This window comes from Coffea arabica, chromosome 1e (genome assembly GCF_036785885.1).
Source record: "Coffea arabica cultivar ET-39 chromosome 1e, Coffea Arabica ET-39 HiFi, whole genome shotgun sequence".
Classification (NCBI taxonomy): domain Eukaryota; kingdom Viridiplantae; phylum Streptophyta; class Magnoliopsida; order Gentianales; family Rubiaceae; genus Coffea; species Coffea arabica.
Genome location: NC_092311.1, coordinates 33,440,012 through 33,466,947, shown reverse-complemented (window position 1 = coordinate 33,466,947; position 26,936 = coordinate 33,440,012). Strand labels below are relative to the sequence as shown.

Here is a 26,936-nt window from a genome sequence, read left to right as displayed (position 1 = left end):
CTACTTGACTTTGTTTAACCTGCACAAACGAGGATATACTAAACAAAACACATGTTATCCGGTTAGCAAACAAAGTGTTCACACGTTCAATGTTTGCAGACATGGTCAACTCTTTTTCTTGACTCTTCACTAAGGCCAAATTGTTCTTGCTTATCCCCACTCCCTTCTTCTCGGACCATTGATCCTTCATTACACTTGAGTTTTGTTTTTCATTGGGGAGCTCTTGTTCACGGCTCGGCAGGTACTCATTCGTACGTGGCTCTTCAATCAACGAGGGACTAGACTGAATTTTTCCTTTGTTACCACCGATTGGCACATGGTTAAGTTGCTCCAAGTGTGAATCCAGCACTTGGCTAAGTCTTTCCATCATGTCATCAATCAATGCTTTAGTCCGACTTCGGAATTTATCCTTTGATTCACGAAGCTTTGACTCAATTCGTGAATTCTCAAACTCCTCGTCTTGATTGTCACGACACTTCTTAGATGAACCTCGTTTGCTTGAAGGTGACCTTGATTTAGATGCTCTACACAAACTGCGGTGCTCCTTCTCATACTCATCACAATCTTGTTTATACCTTTCATATACACACAAAGCACGGTGGCGTTGCATCTCCTCCCGGAGTGAATGATGCCCACGTTGTGAACTGGATGGCATGGAACTAGAGTACTTGAAAGTAGTCTGCTTGGAACCCCTCCTCTTGAGAGGCTCATTCTCCAAGAATTCTTGGTTGTATGAGTAAGAGGCAACTCCCCTAGGCATGATTATGTGACCTGCAAAAATGGTTAGCAAAGAAAAGGAATTTTCCTCCCACACACAAGCTCACGTTTGTAAACTCGACTCTCGTGTATCACTCAGGCTGATGACACTCTAATGGTCTTACCATTACACTTACGTTGCTGGATTGAGTACGTGAGCAATGCCGCACAAGGTCCAAGAATTGTTCACCAAGTTTCGCACAAGAGTAACCAACGAGCAAAGATACTTTGGACACACTTGAGATACTGTTTTATGACCTAAATAATGTAGGTGAGCAGCCCAAGATGATCGACACTAGATAAGGCACAAAACTCAAAAGCTGAAATTTTGGAATCCCTAGAAAGAACTCTACCCGATGACCCAATTTTTTTTTTTTTGGAATTTGTTGGGTTGCTGTTTGCGCCCTTTTTGGTCAGGTTTTTGTGGTGTTTTGGGTGCTGCTTTGGGTGAAGAGTCAGTCCTTAGATTTGGTCAGCTCGGGCCACAAGGTCTGCCCAACTATGTTCAAGTTCACGGGCTTCGTTGGAGAGTAGAAACGTGGTGGCGGTTGGCTGGGTTTGGGAATCTGATTTGCTGTGGCGGTTGGCTGGGTTTTTGGGAAACTGAATTGGTTAGTATATGGACGGTGGTGGTCGGTCAAGACATTTGGGAAATGATTTTGGTGTGGTGACCGAATGTGAGTCAGAATTTGGGAAACTGAATTGTTGACTGACTTGGTTATATGTGGGCGGTGGAGGTCGGTGGACGGAAGGTTTGGGGAATGAGTTGGTGTGGTGGTTGGCTGGGTTGGCAAACTGAATTGGTGATTTATGGCAGTGGAGGTCGGTTGGAGGGAAGCTTGGGTGGTATATTAAGTGGGCTGTGGGGTCTGTTAAGAGCTTTTGGGGGAATGGTTTGGGATGGCCGAATAAGTTTCTTGGTTCCTATTAATCCTACCAGAATTAGGAGTAGTTGGGTCACGGTGGGACTTGGGTTTTCCAAGTAGGAGACTAGAGCCAATATCCTTGCTTTCCTTCCCTTTTTTTTTTTTTTTTTCCTTCCCTCTTTCTTTTTTTCGTTCCTTTTGTTTCTATTCTGTCTTCCTCTTTTTTTTTTTTTTCTGGCTCAATCAGATTTTGCACGACTCAATTCCAGTCCCAAGAAAAGAATTCAGCACAATTCTGGTTTCAAGAACTTCCAAACCAGTCTTTGGTAGGCTAAGATTTTCAAGAAACTTGCTCAAGAAGCTCAAGAACTCACCCAAGGATGTTTTGGTATTCAAGTTTTGCAAGAAAAACAACACAAAAGTTCAAGAACAAGAGTAAACAGGCTCGGCAGCCCCAACAACTAAATTCCAGCAATGACTTCAAGGGCCACAACCAGGTATGCGACTTTCTCTCCTTTTCTCTTTTTTTTTTTGTTTTTTTTTGTTTTGTGACTTTTGCTGGGTTGTTTACACGGCCCCAACAACACAACAACCAACCAGAATGGACCCACTATCTGGACACATATGATTCAGCAATTAACGAAGGGGGAATCTAGACAGATTGCTACAACACAAGATGCGACAAGGAGGGAAAGGAACCCTAGCTGCCGCAAAGGTTTTTTTTTTTTTTTTTTTTTCCACGGACAGTTTGGGGCTGCTATGACACGCACCACTTGAACAGAAATTTGGTGCGACAAACGACACCAGACTTGGCCAGATTCGGTGATGGCAACAACGACCCAAGAACAAGACAAATTGTGGAGGTGCAACTATGGGATGCTACGGCACAAATTGATGCAACAAGACACAAAAAGGAATTGCGGACAGATTTTGGAACACAAGGAAGCACACGAACAGAAATTTTTTTTTTTTTTTTTTGACTAACAATGGCGCAACAAGACAACAACTACGACCAGAATTTTATGACAAAGGCAGCGGAATCTAAGAAAGGAAAACTAAAACAAAGCTACGGATATAACGGAAGATACCTCAACCACAGCTCTGAAGCCAACTGATACGTTCCCCGATCAACACGTTTCGAGACACGTAGCACGTTTGCCCAAGGATCTAGCGAGGATGTCCAACGCTTGGAATTGCGGGATCTAGAACCAAACGGACGACACGATTTGATTCAAGACGGTAGACGACACTCCGATGAAGGTGAATACTCCAGGGGAATAGGTCGGTAGAACAATCTAGGACAGGATGCAAGACTGCTCAAAACCCTTGCCAAAGCAAGTAAAGGGGTCGAATCTCTCTCTCAAGAAGAATCGAAAATATGCAAAACTTTATTGATAAAACGTCTACCTAAAACCTTACAAAGCAAGCCTATTTATAGGCTAAAGTGACTGAAACCCTAAAGGGACTAGGAAAGGGAAAAGTCGGCCCATGGTCTTGGGACAAGATGGGCCGGCCCATGCTCTTACTTAAACACTAATCAATTGCTAAATAACTACTAAGGCCTAAGGCCCTATTCGGCCAACTCATTTGGAGGCCCACTTGACTCTTCATGGGCTTGGGTCATGGTGTAGATAACCCGATTAAAATCCTTCAAGCCTTCGAGGTCTCTATGAGAGTCTTGAGTTAAAGCCGCTATCCATCTCGCCATCCGTGCACACATCAGAAAAGATGACTGACAATGACAAAAGGTTCCCTACCTTTTGTCTTCCGAATTTTTTTTTTTGTCCCATGTGCCAAATGGAGGGGAATTTCCCTCCTCCATTATTCTAGGATAATTTTGAAAACTTTTCTTTATCCCTTTCATAAATTTAGAGATATGGATATTTTGGATTGTTCATTATTTTCTTAAGGATATTACTGTCTTTTCATTATTCTATTTTATCTCCATTAGGGTTGACCGTTAGTCTTTGGGATAAATTGTGAAAAAACAAACATTAGGGGACAAATTGAGAAATGGCCCATACGTAAAGGGGATAAAGTGCAGTTAACCCTTTGAGAAATAGCACTGACCTTCCTTGAACTTACTGATTCTTTGCATATTCAGTCCAAACAATTAAAATATTATTTTAGGGAGTGAAATGAGAAATTTGTATTAGATTTGCCCTTTGTACTACATGCCAAGTAGTACTAGCAAAGGAATGACAAAGTACTACAAATCAATTAACAATTGATAAACTTTAAGGGGTGTAGTTTATGGATAAATAGGCATTACCTATTCAAAATACCAACTATTTATGGGTATTCTACTCTCAAACATTTAATTTATGAAAAATACATCAATGTTTGTAAGTAAAATTCAAAAAATGTTACAATAATATTATTATAAAAAGGAAACCGGTAGATTATATATTTAATATAAATTAAATATTTTTAAAAAAGAAATGGCCCATAAAGTATTAATTCTTTATGGCTTTCCTCCATTATATGAACAAAGTATCGGCTCTTTATGGGCATTTTATTTTGAATCATTTAATTTATGTTAAGTACATAAATGTTTGTAACTAAAATTGAAAAAATGTTACACTAGTATTTTTACGAAAGGGAAATTGGTAGGTTTTGTATTTAACAAAAATTAAAAATGTGAAAGTAAATACAAATTTAAATAGAGGTTTCAGATTTTGAGGCCTTATCACGTGAATAGAGGTAAAATACAAATCTTTTTTTAAAGTTAAATTGCTTGATAGAGATTTTGAGGCCATATCACGTGAATAGAGGTAAAATACAAATCTTTTTTTTTTAAATTTAAATTGTCTAATAGAGGTATCAAATTTAAATTTGTATTTACTTTCACATATTTAATTTTTGTTAAATACAAAACCTACTAGTTTCCATTTCGTAAAAATATTAGTGTAACACTTTTTTAATTTTAGTTACAAACATTTATGCATTTAACATAAGTTAAATGATTCAAAATAAAATGTTCATAAAGAGCCGATACTTTGTTCATATAATGGAGGAAAGCCATAAAGAATTAATACTTTATGGGCCATTTCTTTTTTTAAAATATTTAATTTATATTAAATAGATAACCTACTGGTTTCCTTTTTGTAAGAATATTATTGTAACACTTTTTGAATTTTACTTACAAATATTGATGTATTTATCATAAATTAAATATTTGAGAGTAAAATGCCAATAAAGAGCTAGTACTTTGAATAGGAAATGCCTATTTGCCTATAAATTACACCCCTTAAAGTTTATTAATTATTAATTAATTTGTAGTACTTTGTCATTCCTTTGCTAATACTACTTGGCATGTAGCACAAGGGACAAATCTAGCACAAATTTTTCATTTGACTCCCTAAAACAATATTTTAATCGCCTGAACTAAATATACCTAGAATCAGTAAGTTCAAGGGAGGTCAGTGCTATTTCTCAAACCACAGGGGAGGTGAGCGCAAGTGTCAGAAACCTCAGGGGAGGTTTCTGCAATTTTTCCAAAAAATTGAGACTAAATTAACAATTGAAGCCATTCTAAAGTGTGTTATATTGTCACATAATTCTTCTAACATTTCAAAATATCTACTTCACCACCTCCCATAGTTTCATGAAATGTGAAATTTAATGGTAAATAGGCTATGTAACATCATTTGTTGGAATACCAAGGTGCCCTTATTTAAATGTTAAATCAAATGAGAACTTAACTACCTTGCACATAATTGTAGGGATCATGTGCATAAATGCAAAAATTACAGGGGGATAAAGTGGATATTTATGCAAACTATAGGAGGTTTAATGGATATTATGATTTCATCACACGTATTTTTAGAGCACTTGTGGTTTGATCGCCGTAACTAATTATGCATTCTGTTCATTTTTTGATTTATATAAAATCACAGGAGGATTATATAGCTATTTTAAAACTTTAGAAGGATCATATGATATTATGCAAAGTCACAAGAGAATTATATGTAATTTTCCCTCCTGTTATTAATAATAGGATAAACTACATTTTGCTTCCCCTGAGCTTGAGAGTGAGTAACACTGTCCGCTTGAAGTTAAGACACAGACACTCTTCACGACCAGCTGTGATTGTTAGACAAAAGGTGTTGGTTCGAAAATTCAACAAAATGACATTAATGCACACGTACAATAACTATGTGAATAATCAGCTAGAATATTGGGTGCCTATCAGGTGAGAAAATGGCACAATCAACTCACGTTATATAAATTATAAAAATTAATAATAACTACATAAAAAGCAGAATCAAGTTATAATTGTAAGGCAACCCAAAAAGAAACTCCCACAACCACAACTCAATTCTTGCACAGCTCCTCTTGTTTTCAATTCGGCTCTAATATACAGTGAAACTTGTGGAATCTAGGGTGGATCCTGCAAGATTTGCTAATGAAAAAAGTTTTAGAGGAAGAAATTGAGTTTTTTTTTTTTGTACAAGATCCCAAATTCCAGCGTAAGAATTAGTGCCTTTGACCATATTTGAAATTTGTCGAATAATTTTCATTCTTCTTAATTGAGCACTGTAACAAGCAAGCGATGAGATGTTCACGAGCCTATGTGCATTTTTATTTGGTTGCTGAAGGTTCTTCTAGTTTTCAAGCTTTTGAAGTTTCTTTTTTACTAATAACAGTAGTGGAGTTGAGACTGATTGTCAATTGAACTAGTAATGTACCTTAAATTGATATTACTATTATGAATTTCTTAATTATTTTATTTTTCCCCTAAATTGGTATGATTAATATGCATTTCTTCTTCTTTTTTTTTGACAAGAGAACCCACAACCACTATCCGAGAATGCGCACTGGATAAATCCCGCCCCTTGCAATAGTTCACCAACCACACGGAAATGTAAGACACACTATGCAAGCCCTATGCGATGGACAGATGTCCCAGAGGAGATTCTAACTCGGATTGGTATGAAGACACGAAACCAAGTCTACCATTTCGGTCAGCTCAAGGGCTCAATATGCATTTCTTATTCAATATAGTATCAAATTTCGTAGCTTAACATGTATAGGAGAGGAATAAATTATTTAGGGGGGCAATGTGAGAAGAAGACGGGACTTTAAATTTGTAGAGTACAATGTCAAAGCAGAAGAATATTTTCCAAAATTCAGGGGGATGGGGGGATAATTTTGAGCACCAACTAGACATTATGTGAAAGTTTCAAGCCTATTCTTAACTTTTGTAAAGTTTGGGAGGGGAGGAGGTGCCCAGTCTCATTGCATTATGGCTTCACCCTTGCAGCTGGAGTTTCGTAATTTTGTGGTGACTAAAGTTTGTAACTTTTTTTTCCAAAAGCAAATGAATTTGAGTTGCTATTTATGGCCAAATTTTTGGTGCATTTACCATGATTCAAAAGCAGACCATTACTAAATTTCCAGGTCTCCACATTTAAAGCAACATTCAAGGGTAGTTGTGGGATGAAGATGTAATGTTAGTTTTGATAGTAAAATAATGGGTTAAAAACAAAAGAGCCTCATGTGGTATACTTAATATACAGAAAAATCCCTTATGGTTTCAAAACATACAAAACGACACCTCATATTTTGAACTAAATTGTAAACTAACAGAATTCGTTAAATTTAATGAAAATGACGATTTCGGCTGTTAAACTTACCAGATTCCATTAAATTTACCGTTAAATTTAACGGATTCCATTAAGTTTTCTGTTAAATTTACCGGATTCCGTTAAGTTTAACGAATTCTGTTAGTTTATAATTTAATTCAAAATATGAGGTGTCGTTTTGTATGTTTTGAAACCACAGGGAGCTTTTCTGTGTATTAGGTATACCATAGGGGGATTTTTTGTGTTTAACCCAAAATAATATTTCTCTTTAAAATGAATTATGTAATATGTTATTTTTGAAATCCATTTTATAACTTATAGAGTTTGGGGGTCATAAATTTGTTTTAGAGAAATAAAAATAAGGATAGAATTGGCAAAACATTTATATATTATATGAAAGCTATTCTTTCAACATATGGCGAAGTAGTTTGGTGGTGAGCGTGTTTTATCATTTGCCAAAGGTCCAAGGTTTGAATTCCAGCAAAGGCAACAAACTTTTTCCACAAAACCCGGTTCGTGGACAAAATCGGTCAGGTTTCCGGTTTCATCCGATCGAACCGTCGGGTCGTTGACTAGTCAACGATTTGCTTGGTCAATCGATCTGATTTACAACCCAGCCCGGAGCAACCGGTTTGACCGCCGAGCCGGGTCGGGTTTAATAACTATGCTCCACAGAATAATTGTAATGCATTTTAATAATGATCAATGAATGAATACCAATCCTGTCAATTGATCGTTAGAAAATTTATCTATAACAAACATTGCACAATAAAACAATTAAAATCCATCATTAAGAGCAAGCAAACAAACTCAGGAAAAAAAAACTCCCTAAACTGATAACCAATAATCAAATGACATAAAGTGAAAAACAAATGAATAAAAAAAAATGAAAAGGACGACTTAAACGACACCAAAAAGAACATTAGAATGCCCTTAATATAAAAGAGGCTCAGTTGCTTGTGTTTAATTTGGTTGGTGAGATTAGATCAAGTCCATCCTATAGGCAATATAGAAGCCATCTCCAATGGAGGAGGAAAAGAAAAAGGAATAAAAAATGGGTTAGAATAAAATATACTCCAACATTTAACTATCTAAACTCTCTTGTGTGTAAATTTTAGTGGTGTCAATTTGTGGTTAATTTAGCATCTAAGAATTATCCACAATGTGATTCTTGTTAAACTAAGAAATTTTTAAGAAGTCATTTAGATGTAGAATTGCTAGATCAAAATGCATTAAAAAATAATGGGCCAAAATCATAACTAGAAAGTTTGTTAAATTTAAGCATATGAAGAGTGGTGTAAACTATATGACAATAACCCCATATGCTTATGATACAAAATTTGCTGACTGTGGTTCTCTCGGAATTTATCATTGACTTTTCCTCACTTTAAAATATCCCGTATTACTATCTCTATTGTTCTAATGTAGCAGTAAACTATACACTTATCCATATGACTATTGTCCTGATATAATAGTGGTTTCATTGTCCCAATGTTATCTTTTTCTCTGGTTTCATCATCATGTATGCAATATTACTATCCCACATATGCCCTTATATAGCCAAATCAAGAATGAACCAACTGAGTACAATCATTAGTTGTGAATATTTACGATGTAAAGAGTGCAATTAACAAAAAAAAATGGCAAAAAAAGTGGCAGACCCTTTATTAGTGTATAAATTTGCTAAAGAGAAGTGCAAGATAACATCTCTAGCCAAAAGTTAATCATCTTGGTACCACTCCTGAAGGCTAGATTTATAAATTATAATTCAACAAATTGTGCTTTATATTTGGCACACAAGATATGCAATCTCTACCCAAGAGTTGCACCTTTGATTATTGTTCTTGAAAGCTAAATCGAGAAATTGTAACTTAACAAATTTTGCTTCGTATATGTTTTTTTTTTATTAAGTTTCAATTTTATTCATAAGGAAAAAAACCCAAGTACAAGAAAAAAAAAAGGAAACACAATCTTCTAAGCACCTGACAAATTTTGTCCTCTCATGTTTCTTTTCACCCTCCTAATAGCTGGTACTCCCCATTGATCAAGTCGAAGTTCCCTCTTGCCAACACAGGAATCGCCTGAAGACTGTCATAGATTCGAAGCGAGTCCTGGATGTGCGTGACCCCCACGTTGGCAAAGGCATCCGCCACTTTGTTCGCCTCTCGAACACAATGTGAGACCTCGTTCTCCCCCGCCACCCTTTGCCATATCTATTCGACCTCCATCCGCACATACCAAGGACAATGAAAACGGCGTTGAAAGATGCCCACTAGGATCCCAAAATCCGACTGAACAAAGGGTGTGGCCATTCTCCTTGCTTCGCACAGCCGGAGACCTACCAACAAAGCCAAAACCTTTGCCCGTAAGCTCGACTGTTTGCCTAGGAAAGCTGAAAATGCGACCACTAGTTCACCGTTGGAATTTCTAAGCACTCCGCCTCCACCACTCATCCCCAGATTCCCTTTGGAGCACCCATCCGTATTCAGCGTCAACTGGCCGGCTTCACTAGGCTTCCATCCCACAATGAGGATGCCATACCTCAGCGGAGCAGCTACGACAATGGCGTCATACAGCTCAGGAAACGTGCGCACATCCATCAGCTGGTGGAACTGAATCTCAAATGCTGCCTTTACATCCTTGAAGATCGCCTAGCAAACCTCGTAGCCCTGCAACCGAACTCCCTCGAACACTGCTTTATTTCTCACCTTCCAAATGTGCCAACATACCCAGCTGGGCAATGTGGCATACAGAAACCGCCACTGTGCTGATGTAGCTGCAAGCTGCCACCAACCCAACAAACATGCTCTTAAATTGTGGGGTTGGGGAGATATACCACAAGTGCCATTGAAAAAAACCTACACCTCCAACGCTAGACCTTCAGTGAAGAAGACATGCTCAATAGTCTCCACTGCAGCTGCTGCACAACAGAAACACTTGGATGGCAGATGAAACCCTATGTTACATAACACCTTGTCCAGAGGTAACCTTCCCCTCATCAAGCGCAACATCAGAAAAGAGACTTTAACAGGAAGATTCGGTCACCAAAGGTGAGAGAAAACAAAGGACCTATTCTGAGCTTGTTGGACCTCTTGATATGCTGAGGATAAGGTGAACTTCCCAGTTGTTGTCGGCATCCAGACCGCCTCTACCCGCCTTTCCCCACTTGGGACCACCAGTTTCGAGATGGAGGAGATGATTTCGGGGACAATACCTCCCCCAACCTTTGGGTATCCCAGTGTCCATGCACGGTGAAGTCCTCAAAGGACAAGGTCGGCCGTACAGTCGCCTTTAAATACAACGCCTATTTCCCAACCAATTATCATACTAAAAGTTGCATGGCCCCCTGTGAGTCAACCATAACATAGACAGCTCCACTTGTCCACAAACATTGACCATCCGTCGCCAAACCGCCGACGCAGAAGCCCTAATTTCCGCTTGACATGGATGAGTCCCATTGCAATATTTTGCATGCATAAACTTAGCCTATAGGGACGATCCCGTACGGAAAGCCCACCACAGCTTGCATGAAAATGCCATATATACGTCCCTAAGCCTTCGGAAGCCAACTCCTCATTCTTCGACCGGATAGCACAATTGAGACCAATGGGTCCAATGCCGTTTGGATTCCCCGCCATTTTGCTCCCCATAAAAAATCCGAACAGGCCTTCTCGATGACTTTGAATATTGATTTTGGCATCACAGCGGCAGACAAGAGATGGATTGGGATTGATGACAACACGTGCTTGATGAGGACTATCCTCCCCCCTGGGGGGGAGGAACTTTGACTTCCAGGATAGGACTCGTCCCAGTATGGCCTGACACACTTCCCCATAATGCGAGGCCTTGCCTCTGCCGAAATACAAAGGGAACCCTAGATATAGAATGGGGAAGTACTGTCTCGAAAAGCCAGTCAAACGCTTAACCACCCTTCGGCGAGCTGGTGACGTGGATGGATGCATGAGATATCCACACTTCTGGGCATTAATTAGCTACCCGGAAGCTTCTTGATATCCGGCTAAAATACGCATAATTAGCTTTAAAGCTTCCGAGGATCCATTGGCAAAGATTATCACATCATCTGCGAACGCTAGATGAGTAACCTGCGCACACCCCCTTGGAACTGTGAAACCCCCGAAATCTAGGCTGTGTAACTAGGCTATTAAGGCCTCGTGACAGCACCTCAGCCCCAATTACAAATAGCACAGGAGACAGGGGTTCTCCTTGACGCAAACCCCTACTGGATTTAAAGAAGCCATAGGACGAGCCATTGATAAGGACTGAAAACCAAACATTGGACACCAGGCGCCACACCATGTCAATAAACCGTTCCCCGAATCCAAACTTTCGCATGTGTTGACAAGAATACTATATCACAAGTTACCATACTTTCTTTGTATACAGAGATGACATATACTCTATGATTAGTAGAAAGAAAAATATTATAGTGTTAATAATCAACATTTAATAAATCAATTTAGTATAAAAATATAAAAAATTAGAAAATATGCTAACGTCGAAAGCACTTGTAGTATTACTAGTACTCTATAAAAAAATACCATGAGTCATGGTATTTTGGAATGTAAGCAAAAGGTTGTCTTAGTTTTCATTATATCCAAACTACCCTTCATCCATTAATCACATTCATAGTATTTAAATTGCGATAATATTTATAAAAGCATCACATTAAATTTGAGTGATGATAAATAATGATGGTTATTAAGATAAAATATCTAAATATAAAACTCTTTGACTACTATTGTAGTCCACCTCAAACTTTATTGTGTATATATGTTTTATTTAATACAAATATCATTATCTTTACTAATAAATATTTACTCTTAAGACATAGGAGTCCTAGCTCATACTTCATGTGTGCTTTTCTAATGGAGTCTACGAAAAATAAAATAAAATACAAGTGAAGTAAAATCAAGAAAAAAGAGAAAGAAAAGTATGCGCAACTATTTATCCCAATAAAATTTCAATTAACAAAAATGAACAGAGAAACAATTGGATGTGGTGGGTAAGTTATATTCCATTATTAACAATAACAACACTCAAAAAATATAAAGAGTCATATGCACAGAATTTACGTCTATTCAAATTAAGAAACATGCATCTAATTTCAAATTGAACCATTTCATTAAATCACTTACAAATTCAACTCATATTACTTGAAAATAACAATGGTAGAACATGGAAATATTTATGCAAGACCTAAGTTTTACTATGAGAATTGAGGCACCAAAGTCAAAAGAAAAAATAAATCTATTCATATATTTCACATATAAATTGATCAACCTATTCTAACTCTATAATCTCTCCTACAACAATCTGTTTGATTTAATCCCCAAAAAAATAGGTAAGTAAAGGTATTCACATTGTGCATATTGTTTCAAATATTGACACTATGTCAAAGTCTACAAATTAATCACTATATTCTAACTCTACTATTACAATATGTTTATCTTAACAAAAAAAGGTACATAAGCATGTCAAAGTCTACAAATTAATCACTATATTCTAAATCTACTATTACACTATGTTTATCTTAACAAAAAAAGATACATAAGCAAATTTATATATATTGTGTGACGCCCTACATCTCCCTAAAGCGGACCAAAGGGTATCCGCGGACGCCTGCCCAGCTCTCGCCAGGACTCAAGCAATTCCGTTCAAATTAAAACCGAACTAAACATTTCGAAGAGAGCAACATGAATACAAATAATGCGGAAGCGTTCAAGCTTAACAAGTCACTTAACATGTAACCATTACATCGATAATCATAATACGACTTAAATTCAAAATACACGTCAGGGCCCAAATTTTTACATTTCAATTCCCAAAAGTTCAACGCAAACCAGGGCCTAGCCAAAATATAGTAGGAACCTTAAACAAGAGTACAACGAAGGGTTTCTCCATACTTCTCCAAGATTCGGTCCTGTTAAGGAAAACAAATCTACAGGGTGAGCAAAACGCTCGTGAGGCCAAGAACACACATGCAAGCACATTGCTCAAATAACAATCTCAATTTACAAGTCAAGCAATCATATTTTAGTAATTAACAATTTACTGGAAATATAACCAGAAACAATTCAAGGATACTGGAGCTCTCAGGAGCTATATTCCACTTGCACATTCAATAACCTCCACGAATTGACACTCCGTCAATCGGGTAGGTTTAGTCCGTAGAACTCCACTTAACCTGTCCCCTTTCACCTTACATACCCCTGTATCGGGCCCGCCTGTCATTTGTTGGTGGCGATACTACTCGAGTATGCCAAGCAAGACCTCTCATTAGGTCAAGCTTATATATCTCATGGCTCGCCAAGGTTCCCGACCAAACCCATGCCGGCTCGAGTCCAAGGTCGGCCAATGAGATTTGGGCGTCCCCCATGTACACTTTTGTGTCGAGGAGATTCACTCCAACGACGTATGCAGCTAGCATACCAATACATTTCATTCATTCAATGCATTTCAATTATTAAAATTTCATTTCTAATGAGAACGAGTGTGGTAAAGTACACACTCGACTCCACTTTCAAGATTTCCAATTATCAATAACAATTAAACATGTATCAAGGTTACATACACCTGACACTCACCAAATATTAGGTGTGAGTAAGGTCAAGGGAAGTTCAAGCGTCCATCGGGGAATCCTCTTGAAGGTCCTCGTGTGTGCCTGAGCAAATAATAGTGAATTTATCATTCACATCCCAAATATTGAGGAATAATTCGTTCACTAGCATTAATCGAGGGAATTCCGTGAAAATGAACCTCAATTACTCGTAAATCGAGGTTCGAGTGGGGTTTGATAACGTTCAAAAGTATTTAAGTCTTTATCTAGGAAATCGGGGATAAAACGTTTAGATAAAATCAAAAGAATAAAGAGTTCTTGAAAAACTCTTTTCCTTGAAATTGGAAAATTTCAGTTTTATTATGAATCTTAGAAAAATCGTAACTCACTCGGCACAAGTCAAGAATTGGAAAACTTTATACCGTTGGAAACCTCGTAGAAAGTACTATAAGTTCCTAGAAGACATTTTTCCACGAATCGAAGTGGAAAGTGCTCAAAAATGAGCCTGAAGGTACAGACTTGGTTTTCAAGGCAGAATTAAGTTGGATTTCGGCCAACTTTAAAAATTCGGCACGATTCACACGTTGCAAACCGGCCTCTGAAATTTGTAACTCAATTAGAGTTGCAAGTGAGGTTTATAGCAAAACAAGCGGATCAAGAATCGGAGTTTCGAGTACCGAGATACGGTAGCTCAAAGTTGGAGAAATTCAAGACTGGAGAAGAATTTCCAGATTTGAACCTCCAACACTAGAAATTTAATTAGGTATCGAAACGAACTTGGATTGGTACCAAAATTGGCAGTATATTACTCCTATGTGGAAGGTATTTCTCTACCAAATTTCAGGGAAAAATACCCTCGGGAAGGTAGTTAACTAATCATCCAAAGTTCCGGAAAATTTCTAAGGCAATCTGCCTTTTGACTTTCATTTTCCCAATTCAAATCGTTTAACCAAGAAAGCTATCCAACCATGGTTCATTTGTGAAATAAAGGTCTAAGATACATCCATAATACCTTTGGTGATGGTTTAGCATCAAAAATTCAATTAATAAGATCACTCCCGGGTTTTGTCCCAAACCAGTCTAAATATTACGTTTTTCCAAAACAGGGCAGTCATATTGTTTTGGTCACAACTCTGTCAATTTAGCTCAGAATTGAGCATGGTTTATGGCGTTGAAAAATAAATTCATAGGACTAAAAGTTCACAGAAGGAAACGTTCTGAAATTTGGCAAACAACCAGCTCGAAATTGAGCCTCAAGTTGCTGCCTCTACAAACCATTCCAGCAGATCCGAGAGACAGGAAAGCTATCTTAAAACGAATGGTTCGGCTCCTACACATGGAATCAGAATAGACATTTTATACCGTTGGAAAGGTATGGATGTCTAGTTTCGAATGCCATAGACGGAACTCAATTTCGACGTCGGAGGACAAAGTTATGGTCAAAATGCTACCGCTGGACAGGGTTATCCGAAAATAATTTCCAGCTTGCCTAGTTCACGAATAAATTCATTTGTCCATCTAAACGTTAACGTTTTCCAATGAAAATTTTTACACATATAACATAACATATAAAAACCAGGTTCACACCAATAAATCACCAAAAATTGGCCTAATCATGGCCGAACAAAACAGGGGCAGTTTCGGAAGTTTCTTGTCATGACTTCAACTTTGAGTTTCCAACAATAATACTCCATAAATCCATCATTTTAACCACTAAACTATCATTAAATCCAACATTAATCCTCTAATCAGCAACAACCCAAGTGTGGGAATTCAAAGAGCCCACTTTTCAAATTTTCCAACGATATCAAGCCATCCATACACATGCAATAGCTTAAAGATGTATTTCTACCATCATAATCCAAGTTTAAGGTGTAGGATGAGGTTATACCTCCTTAGAGCTTTAAACCAGAAATTTTCGGTCCTCAAGAGGCTCCAAGAAACCGTGAAATGCAGCCCTTTAGTTAGCTTGATCCAACCTCCAAGTAGTTTGCTAGATGGTCTTCAAGTTTGGTGAAGATTGGTTGAAGTTTTGTGGTTAATTTGATGAAGAAATTTGTGAAGCAAGGGAGTGAGAGAGAGGGAAGGCTGGCCGGCTGTTGGTGAGAGAAGGAAGAGTGAAATTTTGATCAAAGTTAGCTTCCAAGAGAAGATTAAATGAGTGGTGTACAATCACTCCAAAGTCAACCCTTATTAGGGCTCGTTTGGTGCGTTTAGGGCTCGATTTCTCTCGTGTTTGGTTCACTAGTGCACTAAACCTCTAATGTACTTATGTTCATATAAATATTATTCACTCTTAATTGTCTCGAAATATGGGTCTAAAGTCCCTCAAATAAAGTCGCGCGTGTGAAAACGCGTACCGTCAATTTTAACGCTATAACGCGAAACTTCCGATAAATTCTTATAACGATTGCACTACTAACTATCACTTGAGTATTTATACATAAGATTACCTATTTTAGGACCATAGTACAAGTCTCCAATATTCCAAGCTTATTGTACTCCTACGCGGTAAAATCTCCGAGCACTATTCACTATTTTTACTAAACGCACTCCAGGAAATTAATTTTTGAGACGAGTCACTTTGAAAATATAACGAAGTTATATTATCATGTATTTAGGTCTAATAAGACTAGAAAATATTTCTCGTGGTAAAAATCCAATTAAATAATTTATTAAGCCATAAATTAGGCTTAAAAATAATAGTTTTTACGAGTCCTCACATATTGCCATAATGTTTGAAATATTAATGCTTATGTTAAATCATTTAGTATTTTAGTCAAATCTTACTTTTTTAAAGTGTTACGCTTTGATCGTTCCAATTCACACTTTGGCTAGAAAGTGAGTTCCCTACGAATAGGAGGAACAGAGGGATAGCATAAATGCAAATTATGACAGTTAAGTTAGAATTATATAATGAATATAAAGTAACTCATTTACTCTTATTCCTTTTTAAAATTGATGTTACATTTTAACCTTTATGATCTAAGTGTAATGATATTAAAAATGTACAGTAACTTTGATAAAACATGATTGAATTGATATTTGTTTGCTAGAGTTAAAAGATAAAAATTCGCTAAAACCTCAAAAAAAAAGTCAGTTTATGACTTAATGCATTCAAAAGAAATTATTAACGACAATGCAAATTATCATAATACTATAGTATGCATTGGACAATCAAATTATATAAAAAAAATTAGTATCTAATGAGACTATATTTTATGATGATAAAATCACATGTAAAACACATGAAGTATTACTAGTGTATGAATGTGAATGGTAATTAAACAGTTTTGTCCAGGCATCTAGTCTTTTTTTTTTCATGTATAGAAGTGTTATAATTTTGTGATAGTTTACCTAGAAATCTAAAAAATATAATGATCTATAGAAATGAAAAGAGTTTAGTCATTTTTTGCCTAAAAATATCTACAAAACATACAAATAATTATCTAGTCAAAGTTCTTTTGGTTTTCAATAATTCTCAAGTACATAGATCAAAAAATCCAAAAAAAAAAATGGAAAAAAATGATATGGAGGATTTTTCAATATCAAAACATATGTAAAGTATGATAGCACTTACATCCTCTTGCTTTTGGGTGTCCTGAAATGGTAATCCCAATCATAGTGTAAGATCAAGGTTATCAACTAGAACAACTGAGGTCAAAGTATTTCGATTCGCCATTCAACTTACTATGAATCATTAGAAGAGAAATTAGTTTGGTGACATTAAAAACATTAATCTTAGAGGGATTTTTAAAGTTTATTGACTAATCATTATCAATATAAACAGTCTAAAAGCCGAGGAGCTCTTTAGTTTTGAACCACTTTTTCATCGCCCCACGTGCTGCTCACGTGCCTTGAACAATTGATGCGATGTCATTTTGGCTTTTAGTTCATAAACAAAACTTAGTTCATAGTTCTTAAACAAAACCTATCATTTTTCTCTTTCTTTCTTTCTTTTTTCCTCTAGGGTAAGCCTCTCCACTACTTCTCTCTACACTTCCCCCTCCATTCTTTTGTTCTCTCAAAAATTGTGAAGCTTTTTCCGCTCTCCATGGCCTCCCATCTCATAGACTTGGAATCTTATCAAAATCATCAAGAAATTGTACCAAGTGTCCCAATCAGAGGAACTGTTATGACAGAGAAACCCTAATCAACATAAATAGTATAAGAGCTAAGGGCTCTTCAGCTTTGAATCACTTTTTCATCGGCCCTCGTGCTGCTCACGTGCCTTGAACAATTGGTGCGATGTTGTTTTGGCTTGTAGTTCCTAAACAAAATTCAATTTGTAGTTCTTAAACAAAACTAATAAGTGTGTATTTTTTGTGTTTTATTATTTAGTTTTGGTATGTTTTAGTCAATTTTGTATCTAATTAACTAGGTTTCTAGTGAAAGTTTGCATTTTATGGTTTAAGTGTGAAACATTGCATTTTTATGGATTTAAGGGGTGAAAACTTCATGTTTTTATCAGTTTTAATGATTCAATCATCAAATGGAGTGAATTGAGAAGATATTTGGATGATTGTTATTGATTTGAAGTGATTTAAAGAGAATATAAAGTGCAAAATGTTCAAAAGATAAAATGCAATCAAGTATAAAAGAAGAAATAGTATTGCAAAGTTGGCATTTTGACTACATCTTGAGCGAATAGTATTAGATTGAGGTGATTCTTGAGCCATTTTGAAGTTAAGACATAGCTCTATATTTCTTATGGAAACTTTGAAATCCAGTTCATGAGTTTTCCTGGTCAAAAAGTCAAAATATTGTCCATTATTTTTGCTATCAAAAGCTAAAATAGGGGATTGACCAGTGAGGAGTATTTTAGTCATTTCTCAGTCTACAGAATTGTACAATTCTTGATGCATTGAAAAACCAACTCATAGCTACAATTTTCATGTTTTGTACAAGAGATAGTTCAGCCTCCATCATCGAGAAAATATCAGTTGAATTTGATACAAAAACAGAGCAAAATTGAAGACTGATTAGAAATATGCAAACCTATAGGGGAGGCAATATGCAACCTTACACCTGCGTATTGACCCTATGCATTCTTAAGGAAGTTGTTCAACTTGCATAGTCACTTGCTCTATTGTTACAACTTTTTACATCTCACTTCCAGCAAGAATATCGGCTGCAGTTGTAAAGAAGAGCATGGAGACTTGTAGAAGAATATTTTGGAAATCTCATGAAGTATTTTACATCAACTTTAACAACTCATTTAGAATTTAAATTCATCTATAAATAGGGCCTTTGTTTGATAACTTGGGAAGGTTAAAAACACTATAAAAAATGTAGTTTTCACCAATTTTTCTTAGTTCATTAGTTTAGTGTAGAGTAGTATGGTTCGCATCCATTCTTGTACTAGCTAAACTTGGTTGAAATGGAGAATGAAGATGGAGATGCTTGGAATTTGAGTGACAAGGGTGACTTCTCTTTTACCACTTTGTTTCTTGTATTAATTCTTATGTTTGGCTATAATACAAGTTTGGTGTTTATTTTGATGTTTAGCTAAAGTTTATACCTAGAGTTATGGATGGACTTTCTATATTTTGTTTGTGATATTTACTTGATTATTTGATAATATTATTTTGAGCAAGTGATTTAGCACTTTTGCTTATCTAATCATGATTAACTGGCCATTAATTATGATAATTTTAAGGTGTTAAGTTTACAATGAGAACTGGAATTTGATACTAGTTCAAAAAAGTGTTAAATCTAGATAGTACACTCACGAGAGTAGATGAGCACCTTGACGGCTTTAGTGGCTTGTTCCATGTAATTTCATAGAGGAAATGAGATTGTAGTTAATTTCATAATCGCGAGAGTAGGTATGGTTTAACTACAAGTATAATTGATCTACTACGAAAATAGGTTTCACATATATTAGGAAATAACCAGCCAGGATAACAACATTCAATTAGTCGGTAATTTCACTTACAAGAGTAGTGAGGGATTCCATAAATCTTAGAGTTTTCTATTGTTATTGTTATTTCTTTTATCTCATATTTATAGTATAGATTTAATTTCTTACACTTTGATAATTTAAATAATAAAGGAGTTTCAAAATCATCGAGAAATGACAATCTTTCCTATGAGATTGACACCTAATATTCCTGTATTCGATAAACGATTTGTATAATTGCTGAAAATGGGGTGTTTAGGTTTTGTTAAAATTTAGTGCATGGTAAACCTCGTCAAAAACCTATCCTTTTTCTCTTTCTTGCTTTCTTTTTTCCTCTAGGGTAAGCCATCCACCACTTCTCTCTGCGCTTTGCCCTTCTTGCTTTCATTCTATCAAAATTATGAAGCTTTTCTACTCTCCATGGCCTCCCCTTTCACACACTTGGAATCTTAACAAAATCATCAAGAAATTGTACTAGGTGTGCCAATTGGAGAAACTATTATGATAGAGAAACCCTAAACCCATTATATTATCCCTCTTCGATTTTATCCCCTTTTTGTTTGTAGCCACTATTCACTGTATGTTTTCGCTGGTTTGTAACTATTGCCATTTGTTTGATAAATTCATTTTTGCTAGATTTTCATGACTTGTTCTTGATTATGACTGCTTTTTTTTGGATCAAAAATTTGTGCCCTAATGTTTGAGTTTGCAAGTTGTTTTTACTTTGCAAGATTGCACTATTTGTTTTGTAATTGTTCTTTATTGTTTTCTAGGTTTGTCCATTCCTTGGGCTTATGTTTTTTCCCCTATTCTTAGCTTGGTCGATTATTGATTTTTCCTATGTTTTTATGTGAGAGAACTTACTTTTCGCTTGCATGTTTTTTAGTTTGTATTCCTCGGAGTCTATTTCTTGAACGCCTATTTTCCTCTCTTGTCCCTCTATTTTAGTTTGGTTGATTTTGCCTTTTTGAAAAACTTTCGGTGCTTCTCCTACTGTGATGCTTATTCTGATGTTTTCTTCTTTTCTTTTGGCTTATGGTTCTGAGTTCATGTTAATTTTTTGTTTCACTTCTTGTGTTGCTTGTTCTTATTTTCTCCTAAATGTTTCTCAGCTTCTTTTCCTTTGAGTCTGCAGAAATTTGTTATTTTTAAGTATCAGCAAATGCTCAAATATCCTGTAAAGTTGGATCTAGAAAGAAATTATTGTCATCAAATTTGAGAATAAATTGGTTTACCTGTTTTTCTTAGAAATGATCTACATTCTTGTGATGTTCAATTGTTTTGTAAATGAGGTGGCTCAATTAAAATTTGGTGTATTTCTATTTTGTTGGTCTTTTGTTAATTTTTTGTTGATTGATGTGACAACGATTAGAGCAAGACTTTGGATTTTCCATTACTATGAGACATTTTGAAGAAATGGTGATTGGAATAAGGTGGATAATTATTTATTTGGTTTACTGAGGTTTATGATAACATATACTCCATAAAATCTCTTTTGAGAGGTGAAAGCAGAAGTGCTCTGAAGCATTGGATGAGTTTATTTTCTTCTTAATACATTTTTAATATTACATTCTTTTGCTTACGTTGCAATTTTTATCTTAAGTGACTATTGAGACTGTTGAAATTTTGGATTGATGAGCTCTTCATCTAGGATTCAAGAAGTACCGTGCTAAAGCTATTGATATTCTTGTAAAGAACTTAGAAGTTGTTTTGGCTTTTAATGAAGATATTTTTAAAGAAATAGTGCAACTTCTAAGGCTTGAGAAGAATTGGTTTATTGGTTAAGAAGAACATATTAATTGCTCAAATGCATATTTGTATCCTGCATATTTTATTTTTACCTTTGATGCTCATTGCAAAATGCTTCTTTCTTATGTGTGGTCCACGTAGAGACCCAAATAAATCTCGTAAGTTTTTATTTTAAATTTCTGATTAGGGCACCAAAACTAAATATTTCTTTAATTAGGAAAGAAAGTTACTTGTTGATGGAGGCAATCTGCATATTTTTTTCCCATCCCCTTTATGTATGTGTTCCAGACTTTTCCTTGAGTAAGAGTATAGTGACTTTTACTTTTTTATTTATTTTTGACAGTTTCTTCTTCTTGCAGTGTGAAGCAAAAACTATTTTTGTGCAATCAAAAGGTATAAAATAGAGAAAAATGAAGTCAATGTGGACCATAAACAGGAAGCTTGTCAAGATCATCTTTGAAGTGGGGATTTTTCTTGGCTCTACGGTTTGTTTTCCTCATAGGCATTCCAACTATTTCATGTTGTTTGTCTAATTATTTTTGGACTATTGTGTGAATTTCAAAGGGATCATAAGAGTATAACTGCCAGAATTTGTAGCAAAAGATTTCAGCTTACTCAAATTTATTGATTAAACTTATAGTATGTACCATCAGTTTTGTTAGGTTTATCTCTAGAACCTAGCAAATTTAGTCAAGCCATTGTCAATCTTTTATATCTTGCCTAAATTATTTTCATTTGTCCTTTTGTCCTTTTGATTGGATTTAAAATAAATGTTAATTTTATTAATATTTTCTCTTTCACGGGATTAGATATTTCAATAATTCATTATTTTTGCAGGAATTTTGATAATCGGCGGCTACCGTGGGGTTTAAAGACAAAAGAAGGTTTACAGGGATAATTTTTTAAGATTTTTACCTGTTAGACGTGAGCGCGCCTAATTCCAGCCTTCAAGTCCTGATTTTTAGGATTTAGTGCACGAGAGAAGCTTTCAAAAATGTACCAAGGCTGACTTCCTGAAATGTTGGGACTAACTCCTTCAATTGGTAATCAATTAGTTGGCTACAAATTAGGAATCTAGTGGGGACACTCTCAAGAAAAAGGAAAGTTGAAGAAATTGACTTGTAATAGGACTTTCTTTTAGGAAGTTGATAGGTATTAGGATACCAATCAATTAGAGGTGAAAGTAGTGAAAATTGGGCAGAGGGCATTCATCATCTTTTTGCTATGAAACGAAATAGGATAGTATTTTTGTCTTGACTTTTCTCTTTTGGCCGATTTTGGGAGAGAAACAATTTGAAAGTTTCGAACAAATTTTTGCATGGTTTGTTCTCCATTAATAGAGAACTAATTTCATACTTCTAGTCAAGGGGACAACTGAAGATTTGGTTCAACAATAACTGTGAGATCTAAATTATTTTAATTGTTTCTTTCATTCATCGGTATTTGTATGTTTTCTGCTTTTCGTGGCTATGATTATTGTGTGTGATTGGATAGGTACGCAATATTTAATTATTCACGTAATCTATTTCCTAATTGGAGTAGTTGGATTCATAATTGTTCGACTACCTAATCCCGATAGCAACTGACATAATTGAGTTTAAGTCAGGAAAACATACAATCTAATTTAAATAAACCCTCGTAGCGTGTTTATTGATCAGAGTAGGGTTTCTCTAGTTTCTAATGCAATTGGAGAATTAAATACCATGGTCGTACCTAGGGTTCTTCATAAATTAAGGAAATAGGCAATGGTCGTACCTTGACTATCGAAACAGTAAGGAGAGACTGATTGTCAGATCGTATCGGCAATTAAAAACCTACTTATTAATGAATGGTAGAATTATAATTGCATCAATGATCAGTTACTTAAACCATCTCTAAAGTGTATCATTGGTTAGAGTTTTCCCATTATTTCTCTCTCTTAATTATTTTTCGCAGTTGATTAATTTAGTTAACAATTCATCAGCGTTTAGTTCTCAAAACCCCCGTTTCGCCTTGATTTGAAAAGGAATAAATGTACCCCAATCCCTGAGGATACGATCCTACTTGCTCTATATACAAATTAAAGATTTTTCATGAATAAATTCTGGTATATCGGATTTAAGAAATTTTTCGGAATCAGGGTGAATCTAGTAATCCATTGCACGTCTAGAATCCCTACTCCAGTACTAGAATTGACACAAAACTGTTTCTGTTGGCAATTAGGATTATTAATATTATTGTACAGGCTCGATACCTGTCAATTTTTGGCGCCGTTGCCAAGGACTGGTGCCTTATTTTTTTCGTTCCTTTTTTAGTTTATTTTAGTTTATTTTTATTTTTTATGGTGTATGCCTCGTTCTTCCTGCACAGGTGAATTAATATACGACACTGAGGTTGAGAAGACAACACACAGGCGAAGACAAGAGACCAAGAAACATAAAGAAGGACAGTTATCTACTGCAAACGATTAAGAAGAAGAAGAAATTAGCATGGCCAACAACCGAACACTAAGGGAGTTGGCTGCTCCAGAGTTGACCCAGCAGCCTTTGTGCATTACATTCCCAACTCTAGTTGAGAATACTTCATTCTTATTAAAATCAGGGTTAATTCACCTCTTACCCTCGTTCCATGGTCTTTCCGGTGAGAAACCCCATAAATACACCCAAGAGTTTGATGTGGTATGTTCTACCATGAAACCTCCTGGTATTACTAAAGAGCAGATCAAACTTAGAGCATTCCCTTTCTCTCTCAAGGATGCAGCGAAAGATTGGCTATACTATCTACTCGCAGGTAGTATCACAACATGGGCACAGTTGAAAAAGAAATTTTTAGAAAAATTCTTCCCTGCATCCCGGGCTGCGAGTCTGAGGAAAGAGATATGTAGCATCAAACAGTACCCCGGGGAGTCTTTATATGACTATTGGGAAAGATTCAATAAGTTGTGCACTAGATACCTGCAACATCAATTTAGTGAATAACTATAGATCCAATACTTCTATGAGAGGCTGCAGCCATCTGACAGAAGTATTATTGACGCTGTGAGTGGAGAAGCACTGGCAAATAAGACACCGAGAGAAGCATGGGAGCTTATTGAAGCAATGGCAGAAAATTCTCAACAATTTGGCTTCCGTGAGAGTAATCTTACCCATAGGGTCAACGAGGTAGAATCGTCATCCATTCAGCAATAGCTGTTGGAGTTGACGACTTTTGTTCGACAACTAGCCGTGGGGAATGCGCATCGAGCGAAGGTCTGTGAAATTTGTACAAACGTGGACCACTCCACAGACGCATGTCCTATTTTGCAAGAAGATGGAGTTGAACAAGTAAACATGGATGGAGGCGTGCCCGCGCCTCGTAAGCAGTATGACCCGTACTCAAGCACGTATAATCCGGGTTGGAGAGACCATCCCAACTTCAACTAGGGGAACAGGCCGCAGAATTCATTTGTGAATTGTCCTCCAGGATTTCAGCAACCATGGCAACCAAAGCCTCAGCCTTCATCTACAGATTCAGGAGGCTCTTTGGAAGACATTGTTAAGAATCTGGCCACGAGTACTACTCAATTTCAACAGGAAACTAGATCGGGCATTGAAAAATCTGGAGACTCAAATAAGTCACATGACAACTGCAATTAATCGCCTGGAGTCTCAAGTTTTTGGTAAATTTTCATCACAACTCGAGACAAATCTCAAGAATGTAATTGCTATGACACTGAAAAGTGGCAAAGAAATGGAGGGGTCTAAGTTAACGAATGCAAAAAGTAGAAGCGAAGAGGATATAGAAAAGGAGATTGAAAAAAAGGGCATATTCGCGAAGGCCCTAAGGTAACATTTACTCCTTTAACTCCTATTAAATCTAATTTATCTCCTTTTCCTTGCAGGTTGAAAAAAACAAAGAAGGCAGAGAAGGAAAAAGAAATCCTGAACATGTTCCAGAAAGTGAAAATCAACATCCCTTTGTTGGATGCAATTAAACAGGTACTAAAATACGCAAAATTTCTGAAGGATTTATGCACCCATAAAAGGAAGTTAAGGGGTGACAAAAGGGTGGCGGTGGGAGAAAATGTATAGGCTATACTTCAAAGGAAACTCCCATCCAAGTGTGGAGATCCAGGTATGTTCACAATCCCATGTAAAATAGAAAATATGCCAATTAGAAAAGCAATGTTAGATTTAGGGGCGTCGATTAACGTAATACCTAAAACTATTTATACTTCTCTAAATCTTGGGTCACTAAAAGGAACAGATATTATAATCCAACTAGCGGACCGTACCACTGCTTATTCAGAGGGGTTAGTTGAAGATGTTTTGGTGCAAGTAAATGAGTTAATATTTTCAACAGATTTTTATGTCCTAGATATGGGAGATGAAAAGTCATCAAATCCGTCACCTATTTTGTTAGGTAGACTGTTTTTAAGCACTGTTAGGACAAAAATATATGTGAATGAGGATACTTTGTCAATGGAGTTTGATGGAAAAATTATAAATTTTAATATTTTTGATGCGATGAAATACCAGGAGAAATCTAACCCAGTTTTTGCTTTGAATGTTATTAAACCTCTTGTACAGGAAACTTTCAAATTAGATGAGAAGAATGCACTGGGAGTGGTTTTGGCCAAACATCTTGAGTTGGGAGCAACTCTTAATATGGAAATAAGTAATGAGTTGTACCGTGCGGTGCGGTTGAAGCGCTGCATTCACTCCTACCCATTTCTTTAAGGTATGAGCTTACTTCTCTTTTTGTACCAGAAACTCATAAAAAGTTGTTGCCTTCTATTGTGCAGGCACCAGAGTTGGAGTTCAAACCTCTCCTGAAACATTTGAAGTATGCATTTCTCGGGGACAAGGAAACGCTACCGGTGATCATTTCTGCACACTTATGCCGAGTCAAGAGGACAAACTGGTGCGACTTTTTCGGGCTCATAAAGAGGCAATTGGGTGAAATATAGCAGACATCAAAGGAATCAGTCGATCCTTATGCATGCACCGAAACGACTCGAAAATGATGCGAAGTCGGTAAGACAGGCGCAATGAAGATTGAACCCGCTGATGATGGAAGTAGTTAAAAAGGAGATACTTAAACTCTCAGAGATAGGAATTATTTTTGCTATCTCGGACAGTCCATGGGTGAGCCCTGTTCAAGTAGTCCCCAAAAATGCCGCAATAACTGTAGAAGAGAACCAGGAAAGCGAGATGGTTCCAGTCAGAAAACCCATAGGATGACGCCAGTGTATCGACTACCGGAAATTAAATGCCGTGACGAAAATGGACAATTTACCTCTCCCTTTTATTTGACCAAATGATAGAGAGGTTAGTTGGTCGTATTTATTATTGTTTCTTGAATGATTTTTCAGGGTACTTCCAAATCGTGATAGTACCGGAAGACCAGGAAAAAATCACATTCACCTGCTCATTTGGTACTTTCGCTTGTTGTAGGATGCCTTTCGGCCTCTGTAATACTCTAACGACTTTTCAAAGGTGCATGGTAAGTATTTTCTCCGAATATGTAGAAAAGATTAT

General features: G+C 36.4%; 1 non-coding gene across 1 annotated transcript; it reads right to left on the bottom strand.

The window, feature by feature from the left end:
- Positions 1-24,278: 24,278 nt before the first annotated feature.
- Positions 24,279-24,385, bottom strand: LOC113719363 (small nucleolar RNA R71). The gene has a single exon (XR_003454866.1). It is a non-coding gene; the product is annotated as a small nucleolar RNA R71 (small nucleolar RNA).
- Between the last annotated feature and the right edge of the window lie 2,551 nt (positions 24,386-26,936).